Raw genomic sequence first — 12003 nt, forward strand, 5'->3', positions numbered from 1 at the left:
GAAGGGAAAGAGGAATACACTGGCAGGGGTAGTTAAAGCTATCTTGAAAAGAGGACATGCTCTCCCTTATCCACAGTGAGTACGACGAATTGGGACTTTGGGTCAGAAGGCCATCCAGTCAGTGAGCAGTATGCTAAGAATTTTACACATGTTATCCTGCTAGTATTCTCATGAACACTGCACAGTGGGCTAATTTTTTCCATTTTACAGAAAAGGAAAACTGAAGCTCAGAAAGGTCACTCACCGGGTCTCTCAGCTAATGGGTGGAGGCGCTATGGTCCAACCCAGCCCTGCAGGACTCCTGACAATGCATTCATAGACACAGTCAACCATAGAACAAGGTTCTCCCTCTGTTCATGGACTCAAATGAAATGCAGACAATAAAAGGTATTTTTTTCACCAAAAATCACCCTGAGCGGAGAAGAACGGGAGGGGACAGGAAGACCAAGGGGGGAGAATGATGTGTTTTTCCTAAGCAAATAAGGACAAAAAGATGGAAGAAGGCTGGTCTAGCTGAGGATCTTGGGAGTAAGGTAAAGGACAGCAGAGAAAAATGAAACCCAAGGCCACAGAAAAGTATTTACTTTATAGGAGGGATTTTCAGTTGTTCCTTGTTCCTGTACCAAAAGTGCCTATAAAAAAAAAAAGAAGAAGAAGAAGAAAAGAAAAGAATGAAAGAAAAGAAAAAGAAAAAGAAAAAGAAAAAGAAAAAGAAAAAGAAAAAACACCCTGCCGTTGCTCCAGCAACAGACAGAACCAAAGCCGTGCAAGGCCTTTGCCAGGTTGAGAGCTTTTTCTATTCCTCCGACCCCCAGCATTTTCCATCGTCAAGATGAGGGGCAGAGGCTTGCTGAGACATGGCGCTCAGAATATGCCAGACATCCAGACCTCACCTGAGCTGGAGAGGAAGCTAAAGGAGCCTTGGGGGGCAGCGGGGGGTGGGGGGGACCATGCTATGGGCTCTGTCCAGGGGTATTTGAAGACAGTGACAGAGGCTGAGACCAGAACCTAGTCCTGAAGCTGATCCACACAGTCATTAAGAGGTAGGGGAACAGAGAGAAATGATCAAAGCTAAAACACATGCACACACCCTTGAAGACCCAGAAACAGGCACACAGACGTTCTTACAGAAACAGGGAAACAGAGACCAAAGGGAGCGGAAGACGGCCCTGTTTATTCTCCCAAAAGGCATCTAGATTTCTCAGTGAGATCCCGATTTGAGTCTTTTCCTCATTTTCCAGCTGGACTGCATGGTGAAATGCCTGGCACGAGAGGTGCCGTGAGTCAGCTGCAGATTCAGGCTTGGTCCCTCTGCCCCTCCGCTCTGCTCTGTGCCAGACCACACAGCCTCCCTCCCCTCCTGCCAAGCATGGCTTAGCTCACCATCCAGGTAGCACACTTCAAAGACTTGGGGGTGAGATGGGCTGGGCTGGGCCAGCCTCAGGATGGGAGCAGATTCCACTCCCAGCCCAAACACTCCTCGTCAGTCCTCTTGAATGTCTTCCACTCCTCTCACACCCTTGACACTTTGAATAACCCCTGGAAGTTGGAGCTGGAAAACCCAACCGTTCATTGGAGAGGTCTGTCTCTTCGACACTACAGGTCTGTGCAGCTTTATTACCATGGGGTTGACCAGATGTCAGCCAATAGCCAAGCACAGCCTGGCATTAACGGAGTCTTTGTAGGTTCCTCCCTGGTCTTGGTCATACTCCCCAGGGCAATCAGAGAGACAGGCGGTGCTTATGCAACCAGAAACCACAGGACCTCTATCGTGGTGTGTGGATTATGGTCCCCATTATCAAGGTGTGCTTTCTGCATCTCCTAAGATATGACCTTCAGGCCACTTTGTATCGATGATATGTGTCTGATCCCCATAGAAAACTATAAAGATCTCTGTGATGGGGAGACATGTTCATCTTTGTGCCCCTGGTAGCACAAAGTGAGGGATGGTGCCTCGTGCTACCTACCATGTGTTCATTAAATGCTTGCTGACTTGAGTTTGCTGGCTGGAGCCTCTGAATTTTTTTGAAACACTACAGAGCTTGAGAAGCATGAAAACGACGTCATGTCTCTTCCCTTCTCAAATCTTTTCTCTCCTGACAATTGGGTCTATGCATGAGATTGAGCACCGGTCCAAGGACTCAGAGTCCTATTATTTTACTGGTGGAAAACCTGAGGACAAAAATGTCATTGCCCTAAAAATAATAACAATTAAAAAAATAAAACTGTCATTGACCTGTCAAGCATCATGGTGGGCAGAGTTCTAAGAGGACCCCCCCTCCATGGCCCATGCTTTTAAATAAAATCCTCCCCCTGAGTGTTGGTGGGACATGTAATTTGCCCTTAACCACTAGAACATGCCAAAGGTGGCGGGATATCACCTCTGTGATTGTGGTACCTCACCTGGCAAAGGTGAAGTGACTTCAAAGATGTAATTAATTTGCAGTTGATGGAGTCAATTTATAAATAGATTATCCTGAGTGAGCCTGAACTAGTCAGGTGAGTTTTTTTTTAAAGGGTCTAGATGCTCCCCAAAGTTAGGAATTCAAACCTGCAGAGCTGCTTCCCCACACACACCCTGTCTCTGTGTCTGTTCCTGTTTCCCTCTCTCTCTCTCTCTCTCTCTCTCTCTCTGAGCTGGAATAGATACTTTTTGGTGTGAGTAGAGGTGTGGGTAGGCAGGCAGCCACTCCTCACCATCCCCCCTCCTTCACCGCCCCATCTGTTTCCCAGGAGTCCTCTCTCCCCCAGTCCACCCTAGCTGTCTCAAATGTTGGTTTCTCCCCACACATCCCAACCTCTTCCTACCTTGACATGATGAACATTTCTTGACCTTCTTCAGCAAGATCAAGTCAAACAGGTGTCCCCCACCTGCCCTTCCTCCCCCAGCACCGCCACAGCAGGTGGCCTTCCTGTGACACTGAGTGTGACAGCAGGTAAAATTTGACTTCTCCTACTAAGCCCAGACCATGGTGCTTTCTTCTGCGCAGAGCCTTCCCTCTGGGAGTTCATACCTTTATCACTCATCTGTATGGATGGTCCCCGGATCCCTCCCACCAACCCTGCTCTTCCCAGCCTTGCTGTATTGTCCATGGTCAGGCGAGCTTCCCCCGGACGTACCCTATCCACCACCCTCTCTCCATTTTTCTTCAGTGCTCCCTGTGCCTGGATCATCTGCCTCCCACCCATCCTCTCACATGTCCCGACTCTAGAACCTCAAAGTCATGTATCCTCCACACTTTCCTCAAATAGTCCTGTATTGGCCAAATTCTTGCTCCATAATATGGAAGAAAATCATTTATCTTCCAATTTATCCTTCGAGAATGTTTGGGTGAGTGTTCAGGGTGTAAGAAGAAGGAAGCTCCATAAATATAATAGTGTACCTGAAGCTGAAGAGTCACATTTTCATTGTAGGTTAAAATTCAGTCAGTGGAAATGGAGGAAGGGGTTCGAGCCACGTATGTGGGGCAGGTTGGCTGTTGAGGAATGGTTGTTGGGGCGGAGGGAGGGGCTCATGGGCATCATCCTCCTCCTCTACCTACTGCGTGTAAGTTGGAGATTCTCGACAATAAAAAAGGCGTTTTAAATAAAGTTAAATAACCAGTTAACTCTTTAATCAAAACAGCCGGGGAGGGTGAGCCCACACTGTTTTAATTGGCCCCAAATGGTACCAATAGGCGGAAAGTGCTGCTTTGCTACTGCCCGCCTTGAACCCGTGTTTCTCCCCAGCCCCCAGGCAGCCTGGATCCTTCCTGCTCCTTGCCAGGGGCTGTGTGCATTTGCGACATCTGTTCTACAGCTGCGAGAAAACAGCTAGGTAGAGAGACAGATACATAAGTACCTTCATGATGCTAGTAAATTATTAGCAAGTTTTCACTCATTTCTCTTTTTTGGGGGAGGGGGGTGTAGGGAGCCCAGTCTGGACACCACCTCAGAGCTCCTTAGCCTATGACAGTTCATCTCTGGGTCTCTAGATTACAGAGCACTTTCTGTCTACATTTCACACTCCAGTTCCTGCCTGAGTCCAAGACTCAGGCAGCTCCTGACATGTTTTGGGGACAGGAACCTCTGATACGGGTGACCACATGGTTTGGGCCTGCACTGGTGGTTTGTGGACACAGAGCCACTGCACCAGATGAGGGCGGCATTCGTCACACCTTTCTGAGGACCAGATAAAGCCCCTGTACCTGTCCAGGCCCATGGCTTCTCATTTTGACTTTGACTTTCAACCAATAGAGCCAATGTTGACTTCATCCGCTTCTTCCCAGACACTCAGAGTTGGGTCCTATGGATTCCAACCCCTCACCCCAGCCTTGCCCAAAATCAAGCCCCAAGAAGTGTCCAGAGTGGGCTCTACCCATCTCCAACACAGGTGCCTTCACCCCCCACCCCCACTAGCACCCCACTGCCCTCTGCCATCTGGCTGGGTTTCTCACTGGCTGCAGGAAGCAAGCGATTATGGAGGATTTAATAATTATCAACAAAGGAATTCAAGATTTGTTTGGTTTCATGTCTTTTTGCTTTTAATGCTTTAGCAATCTAGAAAAGGTAACTAGGGAGAGAGGCTGCCTACTGAGAAATTAAAAAAAAATTAATAAATAGAAAGAGAGAGACAGACCTCATTCATTTAACCACAAACATTCACTGAGTCTGCTAGGTGCCCACTGCTGCTCTAGATTCTGGACAGCACAGAACTGGGCCCCACAGTCAAGTCACCTGCTCTCAGGACACTTTCTTGCTAGACATAATCAAGGCCTGGAAAGACACTGAGAACAGAGACACAGACCTGGCTGTAAAAATACCCCCATGGAAAGGTGTTTGGAGGAGGTATTGTGAATAACAACTAGCACTTGAGCGTTTACTATGTGTTATGGGTCGAATTACATACCCCCACCACCACCACCACCAAATTCGTATGTTGACGTGCTAACCCCAAGTCCCTCCCAACATGAACGTGTCTGGAAATGGGGCCATTGCAGGTGTAATCAGTTAAGATAAGGTCATACTGGAGCAGATGGCCCCAAATCCAATAGGCCTGGGGTCCTTTTAAAAAGGGGAATTTGGACACAGATACCCACGCAGAGGGTATGACACGTATGGGCTGCAGTCAGGCTGCCACAAGCCAAGAAACAACCAGAAGCTGGGAGAGGGGCCTGGAACAGATCATTCCCGGTGCCTTCCAAGGGATCCAGGGCCTGCCAACACCTTGAACTGAACTCTTAGCCTCCTGAACTGTGAGACAATGAACTGTCGCTTGTGAGACTTTGTCACAGCAGCCCTAGCAAAGTAATACACGATGGAATAGGTGCTGTGCTAATTGATTTAGAGATTTTCTCATTTAAGTGCCATGCCACCCCATTGGTTGATACCACAGCCCATTTTACAGAAGGATAAATTGAGCCATGGGAAGGTCAAGTAACTTGCTCAAGGCTGAGCTGCTTTCATCTGGAAGGACAGTGGTATTGAAAACTTGGAGTCAGGCTGCATGATGCATGGAAGCGTTGAATCACTGTATCAAACACCTGAGACTAATGTAATGCTGTGTTAACTACACGGGAGCTAAAATAAAATTGGAAAAATTTTAAAAATAATAATCACCAAAAATAATAATCACCAAAACAAACCAAACCAAACCAAACAAACCAAAACAAAGACTCAGGGAAACCTGCTCTCCCTACATGCAGTGTCTCCCAGCTGCGTAAATCCCACATCTCTTCCCTCAGTCTCTCAATCCTTACGCCAAACAGATGTCGCCTCTTCGGTGGGCTTATGATGAAGACACTTCCCTGCCCTGCTTGGTGGTCCAATCGGTACCCAGACCTGTTCTAAGTCTATACAAGTGGCAGGGTCTAGTGAGTCATGTATTCATGCTGTATGCGTGGTACCTCCACTCCAGCACCTGCGTTTACCAGCAAATCGGTAGCCCACACCTCTTAGCCTCATGCCACCTCTGCGTAAATCTCCAACACATGCCTCCCCACCATCATAGTACACACTATTCATGCTCATTCTCTCGCATGCGCTTTTTAAAAAATTAATTATTTATTTTGAAAGAGAGAGTGTGAGCACAAGTTGGGAGGGGTAGGTGAGCAGAGGGAGAGAGGGAATCTCAAGCAGACTCCCAGCTGAGCAAAGAGCCCACGGAAGGGATTGATCCCAGGCCCCTGAGCCAAAACCAAGTGTCAGATGCTTAACCGACTGAGCCATCCGGGTGCCCCTGTTCACGTTCTTTATTTTTGTTTGATCTGTGTTTTTGCCCACAGCTTGTCACTCAGCTATGTGCAGATTCCTCACGTCAGCCAGCCTTGCAGGCAGCTCTAGAAAACATGTTCCGTCTTCGAAGGCAGGAGAGCCAAGTGGCACCACTTTCATGGTCGCTGGGCTCAAGAGTGGATGCGAGCCCGACCCTGATGAATGCACCGGAGCCAAGTTAGGGGAATGTGAGGCTGTGCCTTGAAAGTGAAGATGTCATGAGACCATTTCATTCTGCAAGTGAAGTTCTCCTGGGTAATTTTGATTATACTCAATTTTTGTGTTTCAAGCTGACTTTAACCACTACATAAGCCATGACTCCACTGTAGTTTAAAAAAAAAAAAATAGCGAGAGAACTAAATCACCAACCAGGACATCAAATGTGTATACGCCAAGCTCAAAAAACTTGCACAGTAACAGTTAAACCATAATCATGACATGAGTGGTTTCTTTTCAGCAAAACATCAACTAAACATCAACACACTAAATTAATGTTATCACTTTGTGTTTTGTTGGGTTTTTAGTTTTGATTGAGTTCATTTACATATTTGTTGGATTTTATGGTGAGATAAGCTTACGGAGCTTATGCCTTAATACGTACATATTTAGGTTACACTACAATTAACATATTTTCGGTCCAACAAAAGGAGTATACTGGAGTTTACTGTTATTTTAAAAGATGCCAAAATACTGTTATTTAAATTATTCACATTTGAGACACAAAGAGTTGACCAGACTAGTATATAAAGGGATGAGATAGAAATGCATCAACATGGACGTTACCAACAGTCAGAATGAGGCAGAAGTAGAACTAGGTGCTTAGAAAAAGTGTTGGAATAGTTAGAGGTCAGTGAATGTTTTTCATTCAAAAGTATTTTATTAAGGGTCTTCGGGGCTAGGAACTGTGCTGGGGGCTCCTGACCAAGAAGTAGGGGAAGAAGGAAAAGTGGAAATAAGATACCAACAGGAGTAAGACCTTGGGTCCTTCAAAACATTCTGTCTAAAGGGAAAGCTTCAGTCTAATAGGTCATACTGAGTAAACACTAACAAGGCTCACATATGGGGTAGGAAATAAGTCCACACACACACACCCCAATTTTACTGATGAAGACACAGAGAACCATGTAGGATAAATGCTGCTACACAGTGGGGTGTCTTTAGGAAACTACACATGTGAGTCGGGGAAATCTGTCAAAATAGATTGTGATTTCATCTGGTCCTTAGTAATGACTAGTCCACTAGTCAGAACAGAGGGGAAAGCACTCTTGTCAGAATGAACAGCTCATGCAAAGACATGGAAGCATGGAAAGGCATGGTTTTCTCTAAGGAATGGCACAATGGCGTGGGTTGGCCCAAATGAGAACGTGGCCAAAGTCAGTTGCTTTAAAGGGGCTCAAACCCATTCCTCAACTCTGGTAATGAATCAAACCCTATCACTGGGCCAACCCTTCCTGCACCAGTAGAAAAACAGTGTCTCCTAATGGTTTGGAGGCCAGGCTCAACTTTTCCAACAAGGGCCACGGCATACGGTTGCGCAGGTTGGGCACTACACGGTAAGAGCCTAATCTAAGTGGTACTCTTCATACAGCAGATACAGTTGATACGAGCATTCACTTCATTATGACAATTTCCCAGAAGGGGGAGCAAAGTTTCTTGTTCTAACGAAGTCTGTATTTTATAACAATTTTCTGACAAATAGTTGTAAAGTGTCTTGAGGAAGGGGATCTTTTTTCGAAATCACGCGAATCTGCCCTATAGGTTAGTGGTGGTTAGCTAGCTCTTGGTTTCTTCCCCTTGAACTGTGATGGAACCTAGATTCCAACCATGCACAGTGGTTTTATTCAGCCCGTTGATGGCTCAGATGCATCTGCTCCGGGCGGTTAAGGCACACTCGCTCTCCTCCAAGCCCATGTGAGTCCATCTTCTCTACCCAGCCCATCCCCCTCCCTCCCAGATCTCAATCTACCAACGTTATTTTGTTTTGTTTTAATCACAACAGATCATTTTTTGTCTAGTTAATCTCATTTTTCCAAAATTCAAACACAGCTCTAGGGCTGTCCATTGCACAAACATGTCAGATCCCGTGATCCAAGAAGGCCTCCAACCAGAAACTGTGTTTATGGAGCCATTCCTCTCCTGCCGTATCTCTCTGGAAGGGTTCCAGCAGCCTTCTAAACATCAATTCTTAACACTATTAACTTCTATATTGCTCACATAGAGGTATAAGTCAGTCTGAGTCATAGTTGGCTCCAGCTCCATCAAAAGTCAGCCCTAGGGTCAGTGTGGACTGCAGTTAAATTGCCACCGTAACGAGCACCACGACAATATTAACTCTAAGTAAGCTCACGGTTTCACCCTCCAGATCGTTCTGATCCTGTTCCGTAAGAAACTTCATGGAATACCGAGAAAAACACTGCGAGAAGGATACAAAGCTCTCTGAAAGGCTGTTACAGTGTTTTCCCCTCTTCGGAAGCTTGGAACCCACCGTAATTCCCACTTAAACATCTTGAAAGGACGTCTCTTGTGCACCTGGGCTGAAGGTCATATTCTAATTATTCCTCAGAGAAGCTTGAGGGCATTCTTTGATGAACCCAAAGTAATCAAGTTCTGACCTGGCCGTACCTGTCTCCACGGTACAGCGATCATGACCGGGGCTGCCAGTGGGACTTGGAAGGGGTCCCACCTCCACTGGGTCGGGGCTGTCGTGGCAAAGGGCAGTGCCAAGGCCCAGGAGACGTACAGGGGACTCACAGACTACCGCTGGCTCTCCCTCGGTGCCTTTGCTCCTTTGCTCCCCCCAGCCCGGTTGCCAAAGACTTCCACCAGCATCTGCTTCTTTCCCTTCTAGAAAGGAGGCGTGTTCGAAATGATGTATCTACTCTGCCACCTAGCCCTCAGCCCCATCACTGCACCAGAGCTGCCCTGGGCCCATCCGCAGGACCTCAATCCTGCTGAACTTCCCTCTGTCTGGGGAGGGACCTGAGCTACTGGGTGCTTTATTTCTTAAAGCACCTTAGGTTTAGAGGATGAAGTGGCAACATTAGCATGCCCGATGTGTGCTGGTCTCCGCCAAGGGCCCGATGGCAATCCCATGAGATCCTTAAGGGGGCAGGCGTAACCACTCACTGCAGGGAAGGGTTTCCACAAGTCTGTCCAAAGCAGTGAGGAGAGTAGCACACAAAAAGGAAAAGGATAAAGACCCTTAGCTGACAATTTTCCAGCGGAACCCGAGGAACCCATGATACTTCACTGTCCTATCAAAAGTCCGGCTTTCCCAAACCATGCTCTCAGGTGTCACCCTTGCCTTGAAAACCACTTAGAAACTCCACAGAAAATGACCAAGCCCCACAAGATAAAAACGCTAGGCGCCTTTTGAAAAGTGGTCCATACAGTAGCATCTTTCACCAGGTTGCTTTTCTTGAAACTTGGTTTTGATAGGCAGGTAATTTTTTTTTAAAGGAATGGGGAGGAGACATCTCTACGGGATGAGACACAAGTGGCTGATATTTAACTTCTTACTTCTCCAAGAAAAATGCCGTTGAAGGGCATCAAAACTCGGGCATGCCAGGGTGGAGAGCAGAGTCGGGAAGTTCACGGCAGGGAAAGCAAGTCAGCAATAAAGGAGGGGAGGGAACCTGGCCTCCGACGTGGGCATCTGGCAGGAATCAAATGAGCCCCTCTTAACTAAATTCACTGCCCCAAACCTTTTTTTTTTTTTTTTTCTCCAGAAGCAGTCTTGCAAAGGTGATTGTGAACAGATCTAGGCCTAGGAAGTAGAGGTGGGGAAGGAAGCAGAATCAAGAAAGGCCCATGGGCATGCCCCATAATCCAAGAGCATGTAGCAGGTCTTCACCTCCACTGTCACGTTAGGTAGGGACTCGTGCAAGCAAACCCATCTGGCCTGTCCCAGCTTTGGACCAAACCACTGCAGACAGCCCCAAGCTACTGAGAATTCCCTTATGTTCCCTTCAGAAGCCTACGCCAGGTGCCTGGGAGAGCAGGTCCGTCCCTAGCTCTCAGCCCCTCGTGACTGAGCCCACTTCTAAGCAGACACACAGAATGGTCACTTAACATTTACGGAGCTGCAGAGCATGCGCGCCCCGCGGGCCCCTCTGCATCCTACCCCTGGGACCAGCCCCAGCCACCACCTCCTCCTCCTTCTCTCCGCAGGCTTCTGTCTTCTCCATGAATCATCCCCCTCTTCCTTCTACCTGTCCTCACACATTTGATTTTCCAGCCACTGGAAGTCGGCTAGACAAAAAAGACGTGTCACTGGAGGCCGTCTCTCTCAGAATAGAGGGTGGCTGGAAGGAGCCACTCATGTTTCTCTGGAAGGAGCACCACAATTTCCCCATTCATCTTAAATGCTACCAGTGTGCCTGGAGTCAGCTTTGCTGGTGAGTTGGTGCAGAAATAGGAGCAGGGGTCAGAACACACACCGCACACTGTTGGGCCGCTCTTCTAGTCTGAACTGGACACAAAAGGGAAAATTATACATGATCTCCCTGGTTCCTCAAATATTTCAACGGAATTTTTGAATATGAATTCTCCCCCTACCTTCCCAGACCCCCAGAGAGAAGGGAGAGGCAATGCAAACAGGTCTTGCAGTTTGGGGTTTTTTGTTGTTGTTGAGATGGGGGGGGTGGTTTGGGGTGGGGTTTTTGTTGTTGTTGTTGTTGTTGTTGTTGTTTTGGTTTCTTCATCACTACAGGCAGCTCCTCCTCTCTCTCCCAGCCAACACCTAAAACCCCTCTGGCACTACAAACAAAAGCACAACTTTAAACTCCAGCCTTTTAAAATGTGCCTTTCAGCAAACAGATAAGCAAGTAGAAAGATCACGATCTGGGAATGTTAACAGCATCCAGTGTGATGCTCCTGAACCAAACCGGCAAGAGAAATATTTTCTTAAAAGCAGTCCTACAGAAAGAATTCTTATCATAGATAAGGGTGCAGTCTAGTGGCAAACTTCATGAAATGCAGCCCCTTTTCCAAAGGAAAGTGAGAGCACTTCCAAAGAGCCGAGGGAAATGTAAAAGGGGTGAATCCAAATGTAAGAGGGGTGAATCCCACCCCCACGTCCTCCCAGATGGGAGGTGACCTATCAGCAGTGACAGGTCATCTCTCTCTGACCGGACTGGGTCAGTTTCACAAACAAAGGAAATCATCACTTTCCTTCCTTTAAGATTTTAGCTTTCTTTCATTTTCCTAAGGAAAGAAGGGATCCAGCAGTGTTCGAAGAGGTTGCCTGAGCTTTCCAACAGAATAATAATGTTGCTGGGCAGGATCTCTTCAGAGCGAGTCCTATGGCCCTGTCAGCTCGCCGTCCTGAGATGTAACTGTGTGTGCCAGTTAACCTAACAAGGTGCCTCTCCGGTCTGTCACCCATGCCCTCCAGAGATGTGGCCCTCACCAACAGAGATGCCCCGGGGGGGTGGGAAATGTGGAGGGAAAATACCACTCCCATCTGCCTTCCTTCCATCCCAAAACCCCACACCAGGACCCGTTAGGTCACCAGGCAAGATTTTCAGACTTAGCATCTTCTGGAACGTGCCAGTCTCTGTAAGTCAGTGCTCCCTTCAATGCTGCTGTATGAATATCCCTTTCTGCAAACACACACAACACAGATACCCACAAGCGTGCACAAGCATGCAGCATTTGCACACACACACACACACACACATGCACACACACGCAGAGCTTCCCTAGGCCAACAAGGAGCCGAAGGAAGGTGGCCACCCCTTGATCCTATGA

This window comes from Vulpes vulpes, chromosome 16 (genome assembly GCF_048418805.1).
Source record: "Vulpes vulpes isolate BD-2025 chromosome 16, VulVul3, whole genome shotgun sequence".
Classification (NCBI taxonomy): domain Eukaryota; kingdom Metazoa; phylum Chordata; class Mammalia; order Carnivora; family Canidae; genus Vulpes; species Vulpes vulpes.